This window comes from Meleagris gallopavo, chromosome 10, assembly GCF_000146605.3.
Source record: "Meleagris gallopavo isolate NT-WF06-2002-E0010 breed Aviagen turkey brand Nicholas breeding stock chromosome 10, Turkey_5.1, whole genome shotgun sequence".
Taxonomy (NCBI): domain Eukaryota; kingdom Metazoa; phylum Chordata; class Aves; order Galliformes; family Phasianidae; genus Meleagris; species Meleagris gallopavo.
In genome coordinates, this window is record NC_015020.2 from 1,286,406 (window position 1) to 1,309,996 (window position 23,591).

Genomic DNA, 23,591 nt, shown 5'->3' on the forward strand with positions numbered 1-23,591 from the left:
CTTATATGTGCTATCGCATCAAGAACTGCACTTCTACATTGAAAATAATAATGCAGGAAAATATAAATCTTTAATTTGAAAACAAATAACAAGGAGATATCTTCTCATTTGCCGATAGTAGAATTAACTGTTTTTCTTTGTTAATAAATACTATGCATAAGAGAGAGCTGTGTGTGTGGCTACAGAAGTTTTTAAGAAGACAAAATGGCCAAAAGGCACTAATTAATTACATGAACAGCCTCCTATTTCAAATTAATCTCCTCTGAACAACTTTTACTGTGAATCCATAGAATGAATAAGATAATTTTGAGAAAGTAGAGTGTGATGTCTGATTAGCATAAGTAGTTTGATTATTCAGGATAGTTATACAGTGTATTATACAATTAAAAATCCAAATGTACGTGTTGATGCAGTAGAAAAGCTAAATTGCCAGGAAACAGAAACTTAATTTTTTGCCATAAAGCTGGTAATAACACTTAGGTGATAAACGCTATAAAGAACAGGCTCATTCAGAAACTAAATTAATGGCTAAGAACTAGGTCAGGAGGATGCCCTCAACAGGAGTTTATTACTATTTATTCTCAACAAAACCAAAGAGGATTATCTTTTTTTTTTTTTTTACAGGAAGGTCATTAATGAAATTACTTTCCCCAGCAGTGACTGCTGAGAGCAGTATTGATATCCAAATATAGAGTATCCATGCAAGTTTTTATGTATCACTGGGAGGTGTGGTGACTCATCCTTCTTTCTCCACAATTAGACAATTGCAAGTTGACCTTTCTTGAGGTAATATAAATTTATAAAGGATGCATTTGTGAAATAGTTTATTTCATAAACAATACATTATTCAATAGATTATTTGGAAATCGTCAAAATTAGAGTTTGTGTTTTTGTTGCTGTATATGTTTCATATATGTATGTGGTACATTTATGTAAGAATTTATCATAATTCAAGCTCTGATGCTGAAGAGTAATCTTGTATGGATCTTCGCCAGGTGTAATATTAACCTTGCTGAATTATGCAGCTCATTCTGTGGTCTGTGTCTGTCCAAAATGAGACTCCTCCTTGGGCAGTGACTAACTGGTGTTGAATATGTTAAGAATTATCAACTGAAAGAGAAATTAAAGTAGGTATTTTTTTTTTTTGTTCTTTTCTTACACTTTTCATATAACCACATTATTCAGCTGATACAGGAATGTGTCTGGACCCCAGTCTACCAAACCTCCAAGTTATATCTGTCTATCTGCAGCTTTTTTGAAGGTTAATTCCCCCCAAGGCATAGAAGAGACTGGAATTTCAGAAGTCAGATTGTAGCTGAACAAAAATTAGAATCATCACATTTTTAAATAGAGAAAACCCAGAGGTGCTAATGAAAAGTGAGTTAAAAGAAGGTTTATGAACGTCTCCCGCTTGCTTGATGCAGCTCTGTAGGGAGGCTCTTATTCCCAGGCACATCTCCATCCCAGCGATCTTCCTGGGGCTTTCAGAGTTCTGAAATTTAACCTTGTTCTTTCCATTACGAGAAAAGTCTTTCTTTTTCCACTAACCGTGCGTCTTTCACTCTGCTTATTTCCTCCAAGAGAGCTGACCCAGTCCTGAACATCTGGGGGGAAAAATGAAAGGACAAACTCTCCTCCTTCATCCAACATCTTCCACCTGATCCAAAGTAACCTGACAGGACAAAAAGAGGATCTGCCCCTTTTCCAGGTCAGTCCATCTTCAAAGAAACACAGCATTCAGCAACCAGTAAGCTGCGAACACTTAAAATACATTGCTTCTGTCACAAATGTCTACAAGCCCAAATAATTAATTTGAGTATGTAATTTATGCAAATTAAAAGCTATTCAAAAAGCTTTGGGGAATTAGATCATGTAACAGAACACATCAGTGAATAAATATTTCCAATTGGGAATAAATTTTCTTCCAGTCTTCACTCTTTATCAGAGATAACAGCCCATCCAAATCATTCAAAGTAAAGACATAGCACCACACTTGATTGGAGATGCCATGCACAGAGGTGAGGGCAATCATATTTTCAGAGGCGGCAGTTTCTATAAGGATTCTGAATGTTGGTCTCTGAAACAATATCCATTCAGAGAAAGACTATAGAAACAGACTCACTTCTATACAAAGCAAAGGGAAGTTTGTCTGAATAACTGACGACAGGAATCCATAGGATATTGAGAGGTTTGCAGCTGAAGCTCATGACTCAAACTTACCCAGAGAAAGAAGCAGTTAAAAGAATATATCATTTATCTTGTGCAGCAATCTCTTTGGCTTTACAGTTTACATTTCACCCTAACCTTTTCAAATATACTGCAAAAGCTGGTGGTTCCACAGTGTTAATTGGCTCCTATCTGTCAGCAGGAAGCACAGAAGTTTGTCACAGCAGACCTTCCTATATTCCCATCAGTATCTGATATTTGAATTTCCACACTCTTTTTACTTTGTAAATTGCCAATGCAGACTTTTTTTTTTTTCTCCTTGGAAAGTGTATGTACAGAGCAAAAGCCTGAATGTTCTGCATGTCAGTATCAGTTCTTCAAATATACACAGTTTATGAAGATCTTTATAAAAATGGGCAAGGCTCCTGCTCCTAGAAGAAAATACAAGAAGAAAGTTAATTAAAAAAGACCAAATTGCATGAAAAACATGAGACAGTTACTTTCAGAAAACTGACTCCCTCATTTTGCAAATGTTCATTTTCACTTCTTGTCTCTCTAAAAATGGATGTATACCTAAACAACAGAAGTACCATCATACCCATACGTACCACGGTAATCTTGGGATGGTCAGAGAGCAAAAAAAACCTCTCAGTTTTGTACTAAAATATTACAACGCACTGAGCAAAGCTTATCCTATGCAGAATCTGTATATTCATGTTCAGCAAAGGATATATTGTTAGTGATGCTTAAGTGTAGGATCATGAATGTAGCCTTTCAAAAAAGTGTGTTAACTAGTTTCCATGGGCAATAGGCAATAGGTACATAATTTCCACAGACAAAGATGTGATGTTTTCACACTGGTCATTCTTCATAGAGGCAGAAAATACCTATGTAAACATACCAGCCTGCTGAACAACACTTTTCAAGTACATAAAAAGGAATCATTTTTTCAGTTACAAATATTTTGAGTAGTTTCTCATGCCATTGCAATTCTACCCTCAGGAGATTTGGACAGCTCTGGAAGACTTCAATTTTACATGGTTCAGTATGAATCCAATTCTTTTTCTTTTCTAAACCTGTCAGATGAATTTTGCTTTACAGTTTGCATTTTAATTTAATCACTTACCCTTGTTTGGTGTTTTTTTTCCCCCCAGATGTATTTAATTTGTATTCCAATTTTGTACGTCAGAGAAAGAAATAATCAGGTTTATGCTAGTTACAAATTTGGCACCAGATAAGGCAAAGTAATTCATCCTTTGTCTTCGGAAGAGTTACAGAGATAACCAAGGTCCTATTTCTATAGACATATCAAAGAAGTTGAAAGCCTTTTAATTTATACAGGGTTCTTTTGTTATAAAACAGGTTTTGGGTACATTGTTATGAAACAATTAAAAAGGTCTTTCCTGATAGCTGATCTGCCCACACCAGAAAAAGTTACCTCCACAATTCCTAACCAGAATTTCTGCAAATATCCATTGCTGATTTTTGTTCAGGATTTTAGAAAACAAACAGAAAAACAAACATACCTATGTTGCACTTTATCTTTTTCACTAGTCCAGAGTAACCCACAGTAGATTTTCCTTATTCTGTTTCTAGTAAACGTCTTCATCTGAGCTTATCAATGTCTTTCAAGATAAGTGCTATTGTTTTCTGTCTATGCATACATATTCAATGAGCAGATCTTCTGAGCAGTTAAGATACATTTTTTTCTTACGTAAAATACTGTCCTTCATGCCAGTAGGTGTGCAGAGGATGATGAGCCATGCGATCTCAGAGTAGCATTTCCCAAGAAGAGAAAGGAATCTCTATAAGAGAAGATGATGCTGTCACCTCAGCAGTCAGGATAATTCTTAAACCAGTGTCATCCTATCTTTCTTCTGCCATCTGTCATTCTCTTATTTGCTTACCTTGTACCAGTTATACCAGATAATTTTATTAATTAAAACTTCAGCGTACACCAGCACAGATCAACACACACATGGGTGGATACAGGTATGTGTAAGAGGGCAGTTTTCTGCAATTTTGGTGAAAACATTTTATCTCAACGAAAGAGCTAATGGTTGCAAAAAATAGGCCCATGTGCTGTGTGAGACCACTCAGATGAGAGCGGGGCAGGGGGAGAGCTGGGAGAAGCAGGAGAGAGAGGAGGTGCTGCTAGGTGAATGCTGCTTCAGATACACTTGAAACACTGGCTAAGGAAGTCTACACGGATGTCTGAGTAAAACAAACAGGTGTGTAATATCAGGAGGAAGTTTTTCAGTCAGAGGGCAGTGAGGCACTGGAACAGGCTGCCCAAGGAGGCTGTGGATGCCCCATCCCTGCAGGCATTCAAGGCCAGGCTGGATGTGGCTCTGGGCAGCCTGGTCTGGTGGTTGGTGACCTGCACACAGCAGGGGGTTGGAACTGGATGAGCACTGAGGTCCTTTTCAACCCAGCCCATTCTATGATTCTATGATTCATACTATGCTTAGTCCTACATTTGAACAGCAGTTTATTTCAAATGATCACAAACATCAGAAAGGAAAAAGAAAACACAACTACCATTTTCTATCTAATATACAAGGAAAGATTAGCTGCAGAAAGTGCTGTGGGTTGGTTATAACAACAGGATATAACACAGCACTGTCAGGCTGTCATCCAAACTTTCCAGAGATTCACTGACAGTGCCATGCTGTTGATCTGACCCATCAGATATGTGTGGAAAGCCTTTGCCAACAATTTCATTTTATGGGAGAGCAAATCTAGTTTTATGTAATTCAGAGGCAGTTGTGTATTAATGTCATGCTTAAGGATGATGCCGTCTGTAACTCTACGGAGTTTTGGTCAGAAGCTACAGGTGACAAAAAGGAGAACACCTCTCAGAAAATGTAAAAAAAAAAAAACTCCCAAATTTTTGCAGATTGCACTTTGGTAACAAAGAATAATTGGCTGAATGATGCAAAGTAAAGAATGCAGTCTATCCAAACTTAGCAATGTGACTGAGAAAAAGAAAGGCTGGGGCTGCTGCACACGCTGTTATCTCTGTGCAGAGGACGTTGTTGCCAAGTGCACACACAAAGGCTTCATTTCAGGAAAGCAACAGTATATACAATTAGCTGTGCACACAGTACAAATGGAGATAGGATATATTGCACTACAGGACACAGTGGACCTACTTCCACTCCTTACCTTGGGTATTTATTCACTTATTTGATGTTTACAGTATATGCACTTGTGCCAATATTCCATTAATATAATTACATTTACTTTACTACAGGGTGAAAGGAAATAATTTGGAAAGGTTATTTTAAAATTTACACCTTACCTATAAAACACCTATCTAATTCTCAGTGTTGAATGGAACAACAATATTTTTTTACAAAGAACATTATGAGCTTGTAATTTATTGGTATGCTGTCTTTGTGAATGTGCTATAAGAAGTAACATTTAAATACATATGCATATGTCTTTTTCCAGACTATCCCCAAGCTATTGTCTTTCAATGTGTTATTGTTTTAGTTTCAGCTGGGATGGAATTACTTTCTTTGGAGTGCCTAGTGTGGTGCTGGTTGTAGGAGAAAACCAATGCTGGTAACACACCAATGTTTACAGCTGCTGCTAAGCAGTGCTGCACAGAGCCAAGGCCATTTGCAGCAAAGAGCTCAAGGAGCTGGGAGGGAACAGAGTGAGGACAGCTAACTTACACTGGCCAAAGGGATATTCCATGCTATGTGACATCGTGTGGAAGGAGTTCTGAAGGGGATGGAAATGCATCTCACTCTCTTCTGCTGCTCTGGAGACTGGCTGGTCATCTATTGGGTGGTAAGCAGTTGCTTGTGCATCATTGTTACATACATACACATATATGTATACAATCATAACTATTTACCCTTTTCATTTTCTCTAAGTAAGTAATTTTATCTCAATCCATGAGTTCTATATATATATATTTTTTTCCTGATTCTCTCTCCCATCTCACTGGGAAGGGGGGGAGCGAGCAAACTACTGTGTTGTGCTCAGCCACCTGCTGGGTTAAGTCACAACAGTCATTTTTAAAGAATGTACATAATTAGAAAACATTAATTAGCCGTAGGACTATAGAAATAGCTTTTTTTTGTCTTTTTTTTTTGTCTTTTTTTTTAGCATGGTGTGATGCCAATTACAAACAAATTGGAAATACATTAAAATCCATCAGGACTTCATGGTGGTATTGAATAAATAAAGTGAACAAAATAATGCAGATTCAAAGCATATTAGCATTGACTCCTCTATTTCAATCTCGGTGTATCCAAAAGTTATTTTATTTAATATTATTAACATTTGAATGTGTGACCGAAAACCAACTAAACAAGTACTGAGACTGAGCATTCAGAGTTTCACAACTAATTATAGAAGAATCCTATGCTGTTGTGATCTTTCATAAACACTGTTTCTTCCTTGGGACTCCATCCAAAGATTATTTGAAGGCCATTGGAAATTTTTGATGATTTAACCAGAACCTTTCATAAACACAGGTTCTGAGGCTGTGAATGAGGAAGTATAGAGGTCATTCTTTCTCTGACAACTAAATGCTGAAAATCCTATTCCTGCAGCAGTGAGTAGAAAAAAATCCAGTTTCCTTATAGTAAATCTTATACTAATATTTACTCACTAACAGAAACTCAGTCATCAATGCTTTTAGATAATATCAAAGCATATGATGGGAGTTTGTGAAACTCTGGCTGTCAATGACATTGTTCAGAAAAAAACATCTAAGAAATGATCAGGGTATTTTACAGAACAAAATAACGGAAACAGCAGGAGTCTCAAAAAAAATATATATCTCTGCCTGACAAAGCATGAATATTATCTGAAACTTTTCTATGAATATTGATAGATAAATGCAAGGTCTGACACCCTGACTGCTGGAGGAATATAGATCTGAATGAAACAACAAGCACCCTGTTGGGAGTACGAGAGGAAATAAAGGAGCACTAGTAACATCAATGAGAACAAAATCCAAGTAGAGAATTTTATCTTATTTTTGTAGGGGGGGAAGGAGAGGTAAATGCTCATGCAAAAGAGGCCTGAACATTGCAAGAGGATACTCGAGGAAAAGGAATGAAACAGGATTCTGAACAGCCCTTGCAACTATGAACAGCTTTAGTTTTGGAAGTTAAGTCATCTCAAAATTCAGTGGCAAGAACTTGGGTCAATTGCAAATGATGAAGAGATACAGAAAAACTCCCTGCCCCCAGAAGCTGGAAGTCTAGAGAGACAAGAGACTGAATGGATGTAGGAGGCAAAAAGCACAGGAGGATGAAATAGCTTGCTCAGTAAATCAGTGACAATATAGCAAGTAAAACCTAACTGCTTTCCTTCAACATATTCCCTGCTTAGCCACAAAGCAGTCTCCTTCAAATGACTGTATTTTTTTTCCAAGAAAAATAAGTCAGAAGACATAAAATATCATTGGGAATCTGGGCAGAAATTGCTGCAAAGTTCAAGATAAAATTCACCGCATTCTCATTTTGCTATTATTAAGGGATTTACTGCTATTAACGGAAAATACATAGCTTCTCCAAAGCATATACATTTTCCAACTAAGCAGATTATCCCACCCCTAGTAGCAGAATAAAATAATAGCAATTAAAACATAATACATTCACAGTGTAATGCTATTGCCAGTGCCAGTTCCCTTACTAATCCCCTTAGGAGGAAGCTCTATCACTTATTGCTGAATATGTCAAACAGAATGCACACAGACTTGAAATTTCAACATCTGTATTTTCCTTGAGCTGTATTAGATAACACCACAGGATGCACCTGTGGCTCCATCCACAAAGGAATGGCCGGGAGGGCGAGGGAGGTGACTGCTTCTGCTCTGCTCTGCTCTCATGAGATGCTGCCTGGAGTACTGCATCCAGGCCTGAGGCCCCCAACGCAAGAAAGATGCAGAGCTGTTGGAGCTGGTACAGAGAACAGCCATGAAGATGCTCAGAGGGCTGGTGCACTTCTCCCACATAGGAATTGAGGTAACTGGGCTTTTTCAGCCTGGAAAATAGAAGGGTCCCAGTAAATATTCTTGCTGCCTTCCAGTGCTTAAACAGTGCTTAGAGGCAGGAGAGGGACCTATTTTTCACACAGTCTGATAGGACAAGGGGAATGGCTTTGAACTAAAAGAGAAAAACTTTAAGTTAGAAGTTAGGTGGAAACTCTATACTCAGAGGCTGGTGAGGAGCTGGCACTGCTGCCCAGAGAAGCTGTAGGCGTCCCAGTCCTGGAGGACTGGCTGGATGAGGCCAGGCTGGATGAGGACCTGGGCATCCTGATCTGGTGAGTGGAAACCAGCCCATGGCAGCGAGTTGGAACCAGATAATCATCAGTGTCCCTTCCAAGCTATTCTATGATTCTGTGATTGTATGATTCTAAGGCTCTATGAATTTAGCCTTCCAGAAGTGACAATCATAATGCAAACAGAATAGTACCTTGTATATTTTCATCTATGCTACAGTACAACATTCTCGATTCTGCTTTGTCATTCCTAATTTGCGTATTTTTGAAGGAATCTGAGTATTTAATTACCATTTTTATGTCAGTAATTCTGTAAAACTTTACTACAGACAGTAGTCCAAAACTTCACTGAGATCTTCACACCGACGTAATGCTTTTTTAGGAATTTCAAAGCAATGAACAAAATCGTGTATGAGTAGGAGTGACCAACATGGTAGTATCTGTTGATTATCAAAATAACCAATTTAAAAGAAAAAAATTGTCTGGGATCTTTCTGAGATAATTGTATAGTCAGGCAATTGAAATATCATAATTATTCTGGGAAACTCAGAACGATCAGATGACATACAGTATTTAAGGACTCGGTTATAAACCTTAGCAGAGAGCTAACATCAGATTTTCCCCAAGAGTACAATCATCTGAAAAGATTTTCAAGGCAATTAAATTGATCGTTCTCCATTCTCCATATTTGCTGGACCCATGCCTTATTCTGCTTTTAACTTACTGATGCACTTATGCCCCCTGCAATTTCTAGAAGAGCTGGTAGGTAGCAAAATCTATGTATCACAAACATCTCCTTCCCTTAAACTTACACCTACACACATGTATGTGCATACACAGAGGTCATATTTAGAAAAAACTTGTCTACTACTACTCCCTGCTGCTTGGAGTAAATTGTTGTTTTCAAGACAAATCCAATCAAATGCTGCCAGGCAGCATGTTCGTATGACCTAGTATCCCTGCTGTTGTCCTAAGGACAATATATTTTCTCCCTAGAATACCCTGACATTCACAGCAAATTACAGTAGTCTGGGGATTCTGCAAATCAGTTATCTTCAAATCTCCAAAACTTCATTTTCTCTTCTGAGGAATGTACCAATATTATGGAAAAGGAATTTCACTACTTCAGCAACGTACGTTTGGATATAATGCAGTCCTTTGTAATACTTCCTTTAAAAAACAATAATTAAAAAAAATAAAGAAAATTGGGCCATGTATCTAAAATATGAGAAAACTGACATGAGTCATAGTAGTAGCTCTAAAAAAAAATTGGTAAGAAGGTATCTATGACGCTAGTTTGTTAATATAGAATAACATAAGTTGCTGTTCCAATAATTTAAATATAAAATATGTGGAAATGTACTGCAGAATTATTACTTTGGGCAGCATATTAATTTACTATTCCTGTATATTTGCTTACATTTGAAACAGTAAAACATCTGAAAAATTTGCAGAACTTTTGCTGCAGTGATGGAAACCTTTAAGCAATTACTTTTTCACCTATTCCCTCTAATTTACTTAACATACAAAAAACAAAAAAAAAAGACACGCAGGTTTAAACTTCGCATTCACTTTTCTCTCCTCCAACATCTAGTTTTCAGTGAAGCATTTTTTTAGCATACATGAAGCAATGCTCACAGGTCGATTATCTGAAGCACTAGAAAAACAGAGGTCACAATATATAACTTTTAATTCAGAATACATTCGCTAGAGTGACTGGAAAGAAAGGAACTATGATTCACTCTTCTCAAACACCTCTGTCCTGTCTTTTGTTTATCCAAAGCAACTCGGCATCAAGGATTCTCAACACCAACTGACATTTCATATTTTTAACTTAATTCAGCTTTACTACTTCCCCATCCATTCTTCCCTGACAGCGAAAATATATGACTTGTCATTATAAATACTTTATGATGACCCTGTCTCCTATACTCTTCATTCTAATCATAGCTATGCCACTTACCATTCATGTCAGTTTAAAAATATAGAAAACCATAACAGTAAAACCTCTCCCTGCTCTCTTTGAATTATTTTTCAGAGAGCTATAAAAACAAAACCAAAATGGATTCATCTGGAATTTCAAAGCACTAACAATTGCTTTTTCTCTCTCCATAGCACAGAATGAGGTAAGCGCAATTCTGTCTTTAAATTTCTGATTGAAAAACAAGCACCTTCTATGTCCATCTAGTAAAGGTTTATTCAATGTCACGCCTTTACTAGTTCACAGAGATACTGAAGTTTAGTTTTGTTTTCCTGTATGCTTTTCAAAGAAAATAAAAAAAATAGGAAATGGCAGCGCTTTTCTCCTTATTGCTTCGGTAGACAACTGAAGAAACTTGAAGGAGACACAGAACTGTGACAACTCTGAGGAAACTGCAGCAGGACAAAGTGAAGTCACTCCAGCCACCCTCTAAGTAAAGCTGAAAAATACCACAGTAACTAGAAGAAATTAGGATTTAGCACATCATAAAGGACTTTATCACAGAGAACTAAGTTTCTCCCTGATACTGAAGAAGGAATTTGATGAGCAGGGTAAAAGGAAAATAATACCTGCTTACTAGGAAAAAAGATTTCTGCACCCCACCAGTTGATTAAATGGACAAAATTACTAAAAAGAAATGAACTTCTCAATCATTTATGATGGATGCATTGCTGAAGGGTTTTTCCAGGCTGAATATATTGTATCTGTTCTTAATTCTCTTTCCTTTTGTCACATACAGATGTGTACTTCCAAGTGGGAAATTGCAGCTGCATTTTTGTTGTACCTGATTGTCCTTCCAAGAGCTCTTGGAGTCTCAGTTTTCTTCTGAAGTACTGGACAAGTTACAAACTCTATCTTCCCCTGCCCCAGGCAATTTTGAAGATGGTGTGATGTCAGCTCCTTTCCCTGTCTTCTTCCCTGCTTGAAATCATTGCCACATAAACAGGTGATGAACCTCCATCTGTGTTTTCTGGCACCCGCAGCAGCTCAGTGCTTCCTGAGGTGCTTTCTGGGACACCCATCACTGTTATGTGCATGAATTTAGTAACTATTAAATAAAGATAGGCCAAGGGAAGGGGGAGAGGGTGCAGAACTCAGAGGATCCAGTCCATCTCCATCAGTTATACAGAAAAAAAATACAAAAGGTGAATGACTTTTTTCTTTTTTTTTCTGGTATAAAATTCATTACAGTGGTCTGTAGCAGTCTCTCTAGAATTCTATGCAAACTAAGGGGAATTGTTGAATAAAGGGTATTGGTCTTATCACAGGATGCCTTGATAGCTATGGGGAGGACTGGGAATTCAGCAATAGAATCTTTGCCTGGAATTATGATTATTAATACTGATTAAGAGACAAGTTTCTATTTTATGTATCTCCTGTCACCTGTCTGCATGTGGTATGCCAGTCACCTTCATTCCAAACTGAGCTATGGAGCAGCAAAAAAGGTGTGAACCACAGGCATATAAGGCCATTAAGTCAGAGCACAGGAAAGACTAGTGAAAAAAGGCTTTTTTTGAGTACCTATCTTTTTTTTTTTTTACTGTAAGTGGCTTATGTGGGGTGCTTATGAAGACACTCCCTGCCTCTCACTGGATCCAATCTTGTTCTTGCTATCTGTATAGGTATGCACTGGGAATTCATATTCATACTGGCTAGACCTGGGAGCAGAGATAAGCAACTGCCTCTTCCATTCTATTATGCAAGAAAGGATGACAATCCCATAGCCCTTCAGCCCACTGGACTTTGCCACCCTTAGTCATTCTTACTTGTCTCAAGGAAGTTGTAGTTTACTTGTATAGCTAATGTAGCCTGAAGTATAGTCCTGTACATGCAAACGCTACAACTTTTTCAGTCTGAATTTATGTACATAAACAAATAAATAAAAAGTAAATAAGCTAAATACATTAAAAACATGATGATACCTTAAAAAAATTTTGGAACCTCTTATAAATAATTAAAGCAAAGAATCATAGAATCCTTAGTGTTGGAAGGGACCTCTGAAAGCCATCTAGTCCAACTCCCCTGCAATGAACAGGGACACCATAGCTAGATCAGGTTGCCCAGGGCCTGATCCAGCCTCACCTTGAACATCTCCAGGGATGGAGCCTCCACTACATCACTAGGCAACCTGTTCCAGTGCCTCACTGCCCTCATGTAAAATACTTCTTTATATCTAACCTAAACCTACCCTCTTTGAGCTTGAAAAACCAGTGTCTTCAGCTTGGTTCCAGTACCAATTTAAAGGTTTCAGTCTCTTCTGTGGGATTTCTCCACTGGAAAATTTTCATTTTTAGCTGCTGAGTTTTTATATAAAGAAAATGAAACAAAGCAAACTTACCTTGATATCAGTAAAAAGTCCTTTTAGGAAAGGGTTAAAGAAATTGTCAGAGGTAGTGCTTGGCATGTTGTCATCAGAGCTTCTATTAGCAGTTGTTTTTAAGGAATAATATTAGCAACCATATAAATGTCAGAGACATTTTGCTTCATTAATGAAATCAGAAACCTGATCTCACAGTCAAAATACCAGTACTTATCTTTTACTTGACAAGTTGTCATCTCAGTGTTTCTGAAGAAATTCATCACTGTATCTATTTCTAGTTGTTCTGTCTGAGGTCCCCATTTGCTACCTGGATAATCGCTCCACAGAGATTTGCTGTCTGCCAGGAACCCACATTAGAGACATTTAGAAGACACCGTCAGGTCTTATAAAGCCAGATGACTACTCTTTGTTTCTACTCATTCAAGTCAGCTCACAGGGAGCTGTAACTAAGAAACTACAAAGCGTTGAAAGACACTTTACATTTCTTGGAGGGATGCTGAAGGGACTGGTATTGCAAACACTGTTCACCTCTGTCCTGATTTTGGAGGCTGGGACTTGGGAAGAAGGAGGAGAACGGGACAGCTGAATGCTTGGCTCTGTGAGTGATGCCACACTCGGGGCTTTGGGTTCTGTGATCTTGGACAGGCCTTTATGAGATGGGAATGTTGATGAGGGGTTTCCAAGTGACAGAGAAGGGACAAGGAACACTGTCTAAACTGGAACATTTAAACACTTCCTAAACTGGAAGTAGAAAAGAAAAACCTTAGATTTGTCCAAACGAAACTCAGGAGGGCTTGTTGAAGAAGGTAATGATGCTGATAGCCAAGCTGACGTGCTTCTACACCAATGCACACAGCATGGGAAATAAGCAGGAGGAGAGGAAAGTCACCATGCAGTTAAGGAACGGTGACCTAATTACAGTCACAGAAACGTGGCAGGATGAATGACACAACTGGAGCACAGCAGTCAAGGGTTACGAGCTTTTCAGATGAGATAGACAGGAAAGGAGGAGCAGGGAAATTATCCTTTCTGTTAAGAAATTAATAGATTGCTAAGAAATAGCCATGACCAGGTCAAGAGCTTGTGGGTGAAAATTAGGTAACAGACAAATATAGGACATCTGGTCATTGGAGTCTACTACAGATATTCTGATCAAGGAGAGCTTGTGGATGAGACCTTCCTGCTTCAGAGACTAAAGGCACTGCACTTTCAAGCTCTCATCCTGATGGAGGATTTCAACCACTCAGTTGTCTGCTGGGAAAGCAACATGGTGGGCTGCAAGCTATCCTGGGGACTGCTGAAGTGTGTTGAGGATAACTTCCTGGTAAAAGTATTAGAGAAGTATAGGAGAAGTGTTACTGGAATTGGTGCTCATCGACGTGGAGGAGCTCAATAAAGATTAAACTCTTTATTGACTGGAGGCAGTCTGAGTTGTAATGACAACACCCTAATTGAGTTCATAATCTTGAGTAATATGAGACTGGCAAGGAGCAAAGTTCGAACTTCAAACTTCAGACCCTGAATTTCAGAAGAGTGAAATGCCATTTAGGGAATTATTGAATGAAATCCCCTGGGAAACTGTCCATAAGGACAACAGTGCGGAGCAGTACTGACAACTCTTTAAGGACACCTTTATGAGAACACAAGAGCTCTCCATCTCCCAACAAAAAAAATCAGACAGAGGGGCAGGAAAGCCGAGCAAAGCTGAGCAAAGACCTGCTGGTCAAACTGAGGGAAAAGAACATTTACAGTCAGCGGAAACAAGAAGCTGGGAAGAATACAGAGGTGCCATCCAGACATGCAGATGGAATCAGGAAAGCTAAGGGGCAAACAGAACTGCACTTGGCAAGGGATGTGAAAAATAATCTAGGGTACATTGGTCAGAAGAGAAAGACCAAGTAAAATACACTTCCTTGGATAAATGAGAAGGGAGAACTGGCTACAACAGATATGGAGAAGGCTGACATACTCAGTAAGTTCTGTGACTCAGTCTTCACTGCTAGCCAGATTTCCCATCCCTCTCATGTCTCTGAAACTTTAGGAGAGTTTGGGGGAGCAAAATCCTTCTCTCTTTAAGAGTAGAGCAAGCCTTAAACTGCTTCATGAAACTGAATGTGTGTAAGTCTATGGGGACAGATGACATGCATTCTGATGTCCTGAAGGAACTGGCTGACACGATTGCCAAGCAACTCTCCACCATATTTGAAAAGTCATGGCTGTCAGGCAGAGTTCCTAGTGATCCAAAAAAGGGAAACAACACTCCCATTTTTAAGAAAGGGAGGAAAGAAACACCCAGGGAACTATAGGAACTACATCCTCACCTCTGTGCCTGGGAAGATCATGGAACAAATCTTTCTGAAAGCTACGTTAAGGCACATGCAAGACAAGGAGGTGATCCAAGATAGCCAGCACAGTTTCACCAAAAGCAGACTGTGACTGACCACCTAAGTGACCTTCTATGATGATGGCATTGGTGGTCAAAGGACTACTGATGTCATCTACCTGGAATTCTGCAGTGCTTTTGATATGGTCTCATACCACACAGAATCATAGAATCATTAAGGTTGGAAAGACCACTAATCAACCCATCACCATCAAACCCCTAAACCATTTAACTCAGTGCAACATTGACCCTTTTCTTCAAAACTAGGAACAGTGACACAATCAACTTCCTGAGCAATCTGTTCCAATACCTCATCACTCTTTTTTGAGAAGAAATTTTTCCTAACATTCAACCTGAACCTCCCCTGGTACAGCTTAAAGCCATTACCTTTTGTCTTATCGCTAGCTATCTGGGAGAAGAGAACAATCCCCACCTCAGTATAATCTTCTGAATGGCAGTTGTGGAGAGCAATAAGGTCTGTCTTGAGCCTCCTCTCCTCCAGATTAAACAATCTGAGTTCCCTCAGCCACTTCTTATAAGATTTATATTCCAGACCCTTCACCAGTTTTGTTGCCTTTCTTTGGACATGCTCAAGAGCCTCAGTGTCTTTCCCAAAACTGATGAAAGCATCAAAGTGAGGCCTCACCATTGCTGAGTAAAGGGGGATGATCACCTCTCTGCTCCTGCTGACTACACTTTTTCTGATACAAGGCAGGATGCTGCTGGTCTTCTTAGCCACCTGGGCACACAACTGGCTCATGTTCAGCTAGCTGTCAACTAACACCCCAAGATCTTCTTGCCATCTAAAAGGACGTGGTCAAACTTGAGAAGGTGGCTCACCTGAATATAATGAGGTACAATAATGCCTAAATTAAGCTGTTGCATTTGTATTTCAGCAATCCCAGATGTCTGGGAGAGGAACTCCTTGAGAGCAGCCCTGCAGAGAAGGACATGAGGATCCTGATGGATGAAAAGCTGGATGTGAGCCAGAAGTATGTTCTCTGTTGCCCAAAAGGCCAATTGCTGCAACAAAAGATGTGAGGCCAACAGAGTGAGGGAGGTTATTGTCCTTGTGAGGCCCCATCAGGAGTACTGCATTCAGACCTGGAGCCCCCAGCATGAGAAACATGTAGAGCTGTTGGAGTGGGTCCAGAGGAAGGCCACAAAAATGCTCAGAGGACTGGAGAATCTCTCCTACATGGACAAGCTGAGGGAGTTGGGTTCTTTCTGTTTGTAGAAGAGAGGAGACATCCTTGTCACCTTCCAGCACCTGAGGGAAGCTTATAAACAGGAGGGGGACTGACTTGTTACAGGCTGATATGTAATAAGATAGGTGGAGTGTTTTTAAGCTATAAGAAGAGAGCTGTATGTTAGATGTTGAGTGGAAATTCTTTACTCAGAGGATGATAAAATCCTGGAACATATTTTCAGAGAAAGTGTAGATGCCCTATTCTTGGAGGCCTTCAAGGCCAGGCTGGCCAAGGCCCTGGGCAACCTGATCTAGTGTCTGATTTAGTGTTTGGTAACCCTGAACACAGCAGAGGGATGGGACTAGATGATCTTTAAGGTCCATTTCAACCCAAGCCATTCTATGATTCTGTGATTTAGCATTAAGTTTTTTGTTGTTCTGCTTAAGTCCAATCAAATGCAGTATGTTCATATATGAGCAGATAATTTATCCCTTTTTAATAACTTATGATTAATTTGCTTTTTGAAGCCTAAATTCAGAAAAAAAATACCATTCATTAATAGTCTAGTAAACATTTACATGATTTTTGCATACAATTTTCTTTTCTTAGATCTCCATCATTATAGTTGAAATAGATTGCCAGAGCCTGATTTTAGTGCAAAAAAATTGACTTATATTCTGACTACAACAACAAGGTTCCTGTCCACCCTTGCCCATGGTGTTTCTTAATCTAGCTCTTGCTGAAATGAAAGCTGTGGCTCTCTTATTTGATAACCCCTGCCAAAACCTTCCTCCCTGCAGGAGGTGTGCAAAGCCAAGGACACAAAGTCCTGCTCTGGTATGGTGTAATACTTAACCTTGGCTCAAGCCTCTGAGAAAACTGCTGAGTTGTGAGAGGATGTATGAGAAGTCTGCAGAAATATGAGAGGTGAAATTGCAGAGAGAGGTCAGGCAACTGATTCGGGGAATTTTAGTAGCTCAAAGATTCAAGAAGAAAATCGCCGATATGAAAAAATAAAAAATGCTGGTAGAAAAAAAAAAACAGGGAGCCTAACTGTAGGCTGGGAGTTATCTGATTCTCAGCTGAACTGATTCTCAGCGTTGTCCCTGCTAATACTGCTCATGGAGGACAGTACCTCAGCAGCACTGAGGACTGCAGGGGAGATGTAGGATCCAAACCATCCCCACCTTTCCAGTCAGGAAACAGCCTCTGGGGCGTTGTCCTGAGCAGTAAGCATACATATGTATAGCCTATAAACTCCCTAAATCTCAGCTATCTTTCATCTACGTCAGGCAATAAACATTGTCTTTGTTCTTTAAAGCTGTGTATGTCCTTCTTTCAGAGTTTCTTTGTACCTGGCTAATGATGCCTGACAAAGCTAACTGAAAAGGCAAGTAATAACAAATAGCATTCTCGTATACAAGCAACCTAGCTGAAATTATGTTAAAAGTAGTGAATAACTTGAAGACAACGTCCTTTGGGGTCAGAGGCTGGACAATAACGAGCTATTTCTGTCATCAGAAACAGATTTACCGCATTTGGTCAAAAACACACAGATCAAAAGTCTCCTAACAGAGATTTTCCTCTATATCATTTCAGCATTTTCTGCAGTGAAAATATTTTTTTCCTCTGAACTCAAAACACATCGGGGCAAACTCAGATGTGTACAGTCTAGGAGAAGAACTTTTTGAGAGCAGCTCTACAGAGAAGGTCTGGGGGTCCTGGTGGATGAAAAGCTGGACACAAGCCAGAAATGTGCATCTGCACCCTGAAAGGCCAATGGTACCCTGGGCTGCATCAAAAGAGGGGCAGCCAGTGGGAAAAGGGAAGTGATTGTCCCTCTCTACTGTGCCCTTGAGAGGCCCCACATGGAGTAATGTGTTCAGGCCTGGGGCCCCAGCGTGAGAACAATTTTACAGTCCGGCAGTGATTGGACAAGGGACAATGATTTTAAACTAAGAGAGGAGAAATTTAAGTTAGATGTCAGGAAGAAATTCCAGCCGAAGCTATTCTGTGATATGATTTTACATCAACGAGATTAACATAATGAAGGAACCTATATATGGTTCTCCTTTAAGAAGTAAAATTGCTTCAACAGTGCTGTAATTTGCGGTGTTTTTTTTTTTTAATATTATTATTTTTACCAAATAGCTCTTCAAAAGAAGTACATCATGACAGTGCTCTGTGACAGGCCCTGTACACGAGCAGAGTAAAAAAATACAGGCACATTTTGCAGGTACTTGCAGCTAATATTCTAAATTAATTGCTCAGACTTGGACCACACCGTTTATGAGAGCCTAGAACTCTAAGCTGATATGTGCAGATAAAGATTGCTCTTTAGAGAGGACTTAAAAACTGAATGCAAAGAACCTTTCAGCTGCAGTTATCCCAGATCTCATGTATCTAAGCATACTTGGAAATACCCAAATGATTTTGTCAGGACGGTATCTCTGATAAAGGCAGATTTTATTCGCGATTCAATGGCAGACATCCCGCAAGCAGGAGCACCCTAAGGACACAACGACAGCTTTTGTACCTTGTTTCCCCCTGTGCCCACCCCCCTGCCCTATTTCCCCGTTGGCTGGGTACTCCAGGCTCACAATCTTATCACAGCTTACATTTGTTAATTGGTGTCAGCCAGCAGCCGTCCTGTTGTTTCCAAGCTGTCTCAGAGCTCTTCTGGTCGTACTGATGTGGTGATTTTCTTCAGAGCCTTCGTTAAACAAAGAGCACCGGGGGCGGGGTGATGCCAGGCCTTCCGATGTCTCTTCAGGCGCTTCCTTGGGCATGCCATCGCTTGTTCTCTGGTTTGATCAATGCAGGGTATTCTTGCAATGTGAATGATAAAATATACGTATATACACCTATATACTGAGCGTGCATTCCTGGGGAAGGTTCGTCCAGAGGATAAGTGATGCAAACTATCAGAGACCTCCCCCAAGTAGTGTAGAAAAACTCCCAAAAAGAAACATGGCAGCAGAAGCCATGAAATAAAAAAATATTATCTAACTCTAATGCAGAAACAACATTTGATTCCCACATACTGAAAAGGTAGTAACCATCAGGTGATCAGAGAGATCTCATTTTTCAGGGATGCTTGAACTGTCTGTGAGCTTCTCATGAAACTCTTAGGGCTGCAAGCAAATGGATCAGTTGCTGAACTATTTGCAGCTGAGCTAATTAACTGGGAAACTAGCAAATAGGGCTCAGGAAACTACTGAATGTGGCAGGTGATGTGACGATCCTGCTAGTAGCTATCTGTCAGGCGGTTCTGCAGGGAGTCACTGCACTCAGGAGACAACATCCCTTGTTCTGACCATGTTCAGATAACTTTTGCAGCCAAGAAGATCAGGGTTTGAGGAGGGTGGGGAGCATCCTGTTGGTCAGCGGGGAGGCACCTGGATGCATAGACTGAGCATCCATATGAATATATCGGTGTCCCTTCCAGACATCTCTTCTGGCTTCTCACCACTTTGTAAAAGAAGTGGAGTGTGGGGGATGTGTCAGCATGCTGAAGTCCTGACACACAGCCTGTAACACTACAGCAAACATTGGTAATGGTAGTCTTCTCTGACTGTCAATCAAAGACAATGTTTATGTTTATTCTGAGCCCTTGTTGCCTTTCTTTTAGCGAGGTGCTATTTCACTGTCAGTGCCAGGCAAATAATCTAGCCCATTTCCATCCCCAAAGCCTTTGGTTAAATACTGTCTTTTCTTGAAGAACAGGAGGAAGAATTGGAAAACGTTTTTACTGCTCCCAGACAGTGACAGGCAGGACAAGAGAGAGAAATGTCATGTTGCTTTCTATCCTTTCTCTGTGATTGACTGGGAGGTTCAGGAAAAGGGGTATATGAGAAAATGAGTTAACTGGAGTAATGAATACACTAGACTGAATAAAAATCCTCTATATCTCTGCTTAAAACAAGCTTAAAAATAAGCACTTTGCTAAAGATGCTCACAGAAGCTGGTGCATTGCACAGAGATTTCAAGAAACACATTGCTGCTGCAAAACCACAGCATTTAGTGTGATAGCTGTGTTATTCACGCTGCTGCTTGACAAACTGTTAATCTGCAAGTGACAGAGTTACAGGGCAAGCAATATGCCAACCCCAGTGTTTTCACAGCTTCTTTGAAAGGTTTACAGTTTGGCAGGTATAGAAATTGCAGTACAGCATAATGATTAATTTTAAGAGAACTGAATGGAGACTATAAAAATAGTAGTATTTTACGATGTTTTCCTGAGGAGAAGCATGTCAATTATAAAATGTGAGGTAGGGAGATTGGATTGAATGCCATTGGGGAAAAAAAAAAAAGGCATCAAGAAAAATCCAAATCTGAAGACTGTAAAAATATCTCAGGCAAATGTCACCTTTCCTCTGTTTCTCAGAAATAAATTTGTTGACCCTTTGTGGTCATACTCATTCATGCGAGGCCTCTTTAGTCAAGTGTATTCACACCTTGCCATGCTGGCTGCTGATGACAGACATACTGCAGCATGTCTTTCAGAAAAAAAAAGCAGCTCATAGCTCATTTTGGTCCAGATTCACACAACAGTTTGTCTGCACCTTTCTAGACATATATCACCTCTTAACTTTGCAACAGGAGATGGTCTCTTCGGACCCTATCCTTATTAGTGATGAAGAAATGCTAAACAATACCTCAGCAGAGACCCCATCCAAAGCTGAGCAGAGACAAAGCCTGGTCAGAAACATGCCTCAGGAAAAGTTAGCTGAGCGAACTCAGCCAGAGAGAGGAAGACAGATCAGATCTTCTTACCTAAATCTTGAAGTTCCCCAGTGTGTTTGGGTAGTTTTTACTAAGTGCTTCACCAGTACTGAAGAGTGCATGCGAAGCAATAGGGATAGCTTATTGCTTCTAGAGCTTCTTTATTCTTCATTCCTATATACACTCCAGACGTATTCACAGAGCTGTTACCAGTAGCTATGTGGTCTTCGTACTGCATCTGGCATTCAGAGCTAGATTTATGTTCTTGTGCCTAAAGGGAGGTGAGAAATACAACCTACTGACTAGACAAAAGGGGAATCTGTTTTAGCACCCCTAGTTCTTGCTTATTATTTTCTGTGGACAGATTCATAACACAGACAATCTTTTTGTTTTGTTTTGTTAATAATAATGTTTATTTGTTTGTTTGTTTGTTTGACATAATCCAGAAAGTTATACTTAAGTATAGATTCCAAGAGAAATCAGAAGTGTTCCTGAGGACCCAGAAGTGTTAGTTGGCTGAAGACTTGCCCTGGAAGGAAATGAAACCAGCTTGATACAGGAGACTGGGAGATGATCCTGAGAAGCCAAGATCCAACCTGGCGTCTCCCTGCTTCCTGTTATCTGCTGACTTAAATTTGCAAGGCCTGGAAGACAGGAACTAAGGAGTTCCTGCTGAGATCCCGAAGCCAGAAGCTGTCACTCCAAAAGAGAATGCTTGGCCACTTTGTACTATAAGTGAGAGTTTGTACTGTTAGTGTTAGTTGTCAGCAACTGAACAACACAACTTCTGATGACCTTTTCCTACAGAAGACCGTCACCTGACAACAAGACGCTGCTGGATCTAGGAGTGGTGAGCCACTTTGCTTTGCCGTGTTTGTATCTCTGTCTGTCTGTCTCTCTTTCCCTATTTTCTATTTTTTCTCTTTATCTTCTTTTATTCTTTTACTCTTTCTAGTAGCCGTTGCCTAAAATTGCCTAAAATTGCTTATTAATCATAATTAGCCAGTTAGCCAGATTTACCTCCAAGTAGTTGCTATTAGTTGTTAAGAAAGCTCTCAGTAAATTGATGTGTATTATTCCTCTGAGTCTTGGATGACTCCATCGCAGCAGTGACCCCTTGCTGACTAGTGGAGGTGCAACTCATGAGACAGAAAAAGATTCACATCCCTCGAAACCCACTGAGTGGGAAGAGACACGTGTTTCATCATGTCTTCACCATTAAAGATTACTGATCATTTGGCTGTGCTTACTGAGAATCGAGTGGAAACTCAGCAGTGCACATCACTTTTCTCTGATCTGCTATAATTCTTTGAATGTCCAGAAAGGAATGGATGAAGGGAAATGATTAGTATAATTTGTCTGGACTTTCAAAAAAAAATTCAGCAAAGTCCTTCACGGAAGGCTGTTATGAAAACGAAGTAATCCTGAGGTGAAAGGTAAAGTTCTACCATGGATTAGAAACAAGCTAAGAAAGGTGGAAAACAAAGAACAGAAATAAATGGTCAATTTTCAGACTGGAAAAAGGTTAGCACTGAGGTTCAATAACTCTTGGAGAGACTTCAAGGACAACAGTTACTGAACATGTAATTTACCAACAAACTGAAATAAGTAGGAAAGATTCTAATATAGATGTCATTCGGAGAGCAGCGTTTTCCATACAGACTTGGACTTATAGGTCAAGACCTCAATTTCCCTTCTCTTTCTCCAAGGTTTGTAAGCAACAGACATATCATTTCAACTCCCAAGTGATCTACTTTGATTTGAGCTTTTGGGAATACTTGAGGAAAGAGCAAATACATGGCAAGTTTACAGTCTCTTGAGCAGCAAACTTTAAATGAAGTCCAGGGGGACTCTCATCTTATATTACACAGAATTCATTCATCAGTGTGCACAGTATATGACCTTTAAGTAAGCAAGCAAACTCTGTGAAGCTAATATAATAGGACTTCTGAACGATGGAGTAATGAGAAAGAGTATGTGAAAAAAAATAATGCCTCTTAGCAACACACTGTAGAGAATGATCAAGGACCAATCTCATACGTATGTTTTCCTCACCCTAAATTGCAAACACCAATCTCTCTCTTTCCTCAGAAAGATTGTTTGCAGCATAGTTATAGAAGATTAAATATACGATGTTAACTCATTATTCAAATGCAGCCACAGTTGAGATAGATGCGAATTAAAACATAATGAACATTCGTACCATTTTTTAAGAGATTCAGTGGCAAGTCCTTGGATAAGAGTCTCATCTGGTTCAGAACACTATGTGCAACAGTTGGGAGGCCTGAGCAAATGGGTATGCCTATTTTAGCTGCATATTTTCAGAACAAAATTAGAGCTCTGTTCTGCTTTCTTTTCAAGCAGTTTCAGGATAAAATATAACATATGAATATGCTTGTAGAGATTCTAGGAAAGAGGAGTAGACAGAGAATAAATGAGCTGCCAGGACTGTATCGTGACAATTCTCTTGAGAAATATTTTAGCCTGAAGAGTGATTCCCTTAACAGAAGTCAAAGCACGCTCCATCTCATAGAGTACTCTGGTTGTTATATGCTACATATGGAACAATGGAGC

The 23,591-nt window shown here is 39.6% G+C and overlaps 1 long non-coding RNA gene across 1 annotated transcript; it reads right to left on the minus strand.

Moving 5' to 3' along the window:
- Positions 1 to 815: 815 nt before the first annotated feature.
- Positions 816 to 19,190, minus strand: LOC109369183. The gene is made up of 3 exons (XR_002117865.2): positions 18,911 to 19,190; positions 3,693 to 3,971; positions 816 to 2,597 (listed from the first exon to the last, which is right to left on the minus strand). It is a non-coding gene; the product is annotated as an uncharacterized LOC109369183 (long non-coding RNA).
- Positions 19,191 to 23,591: the final 4,401 nt, after the last annotated feature.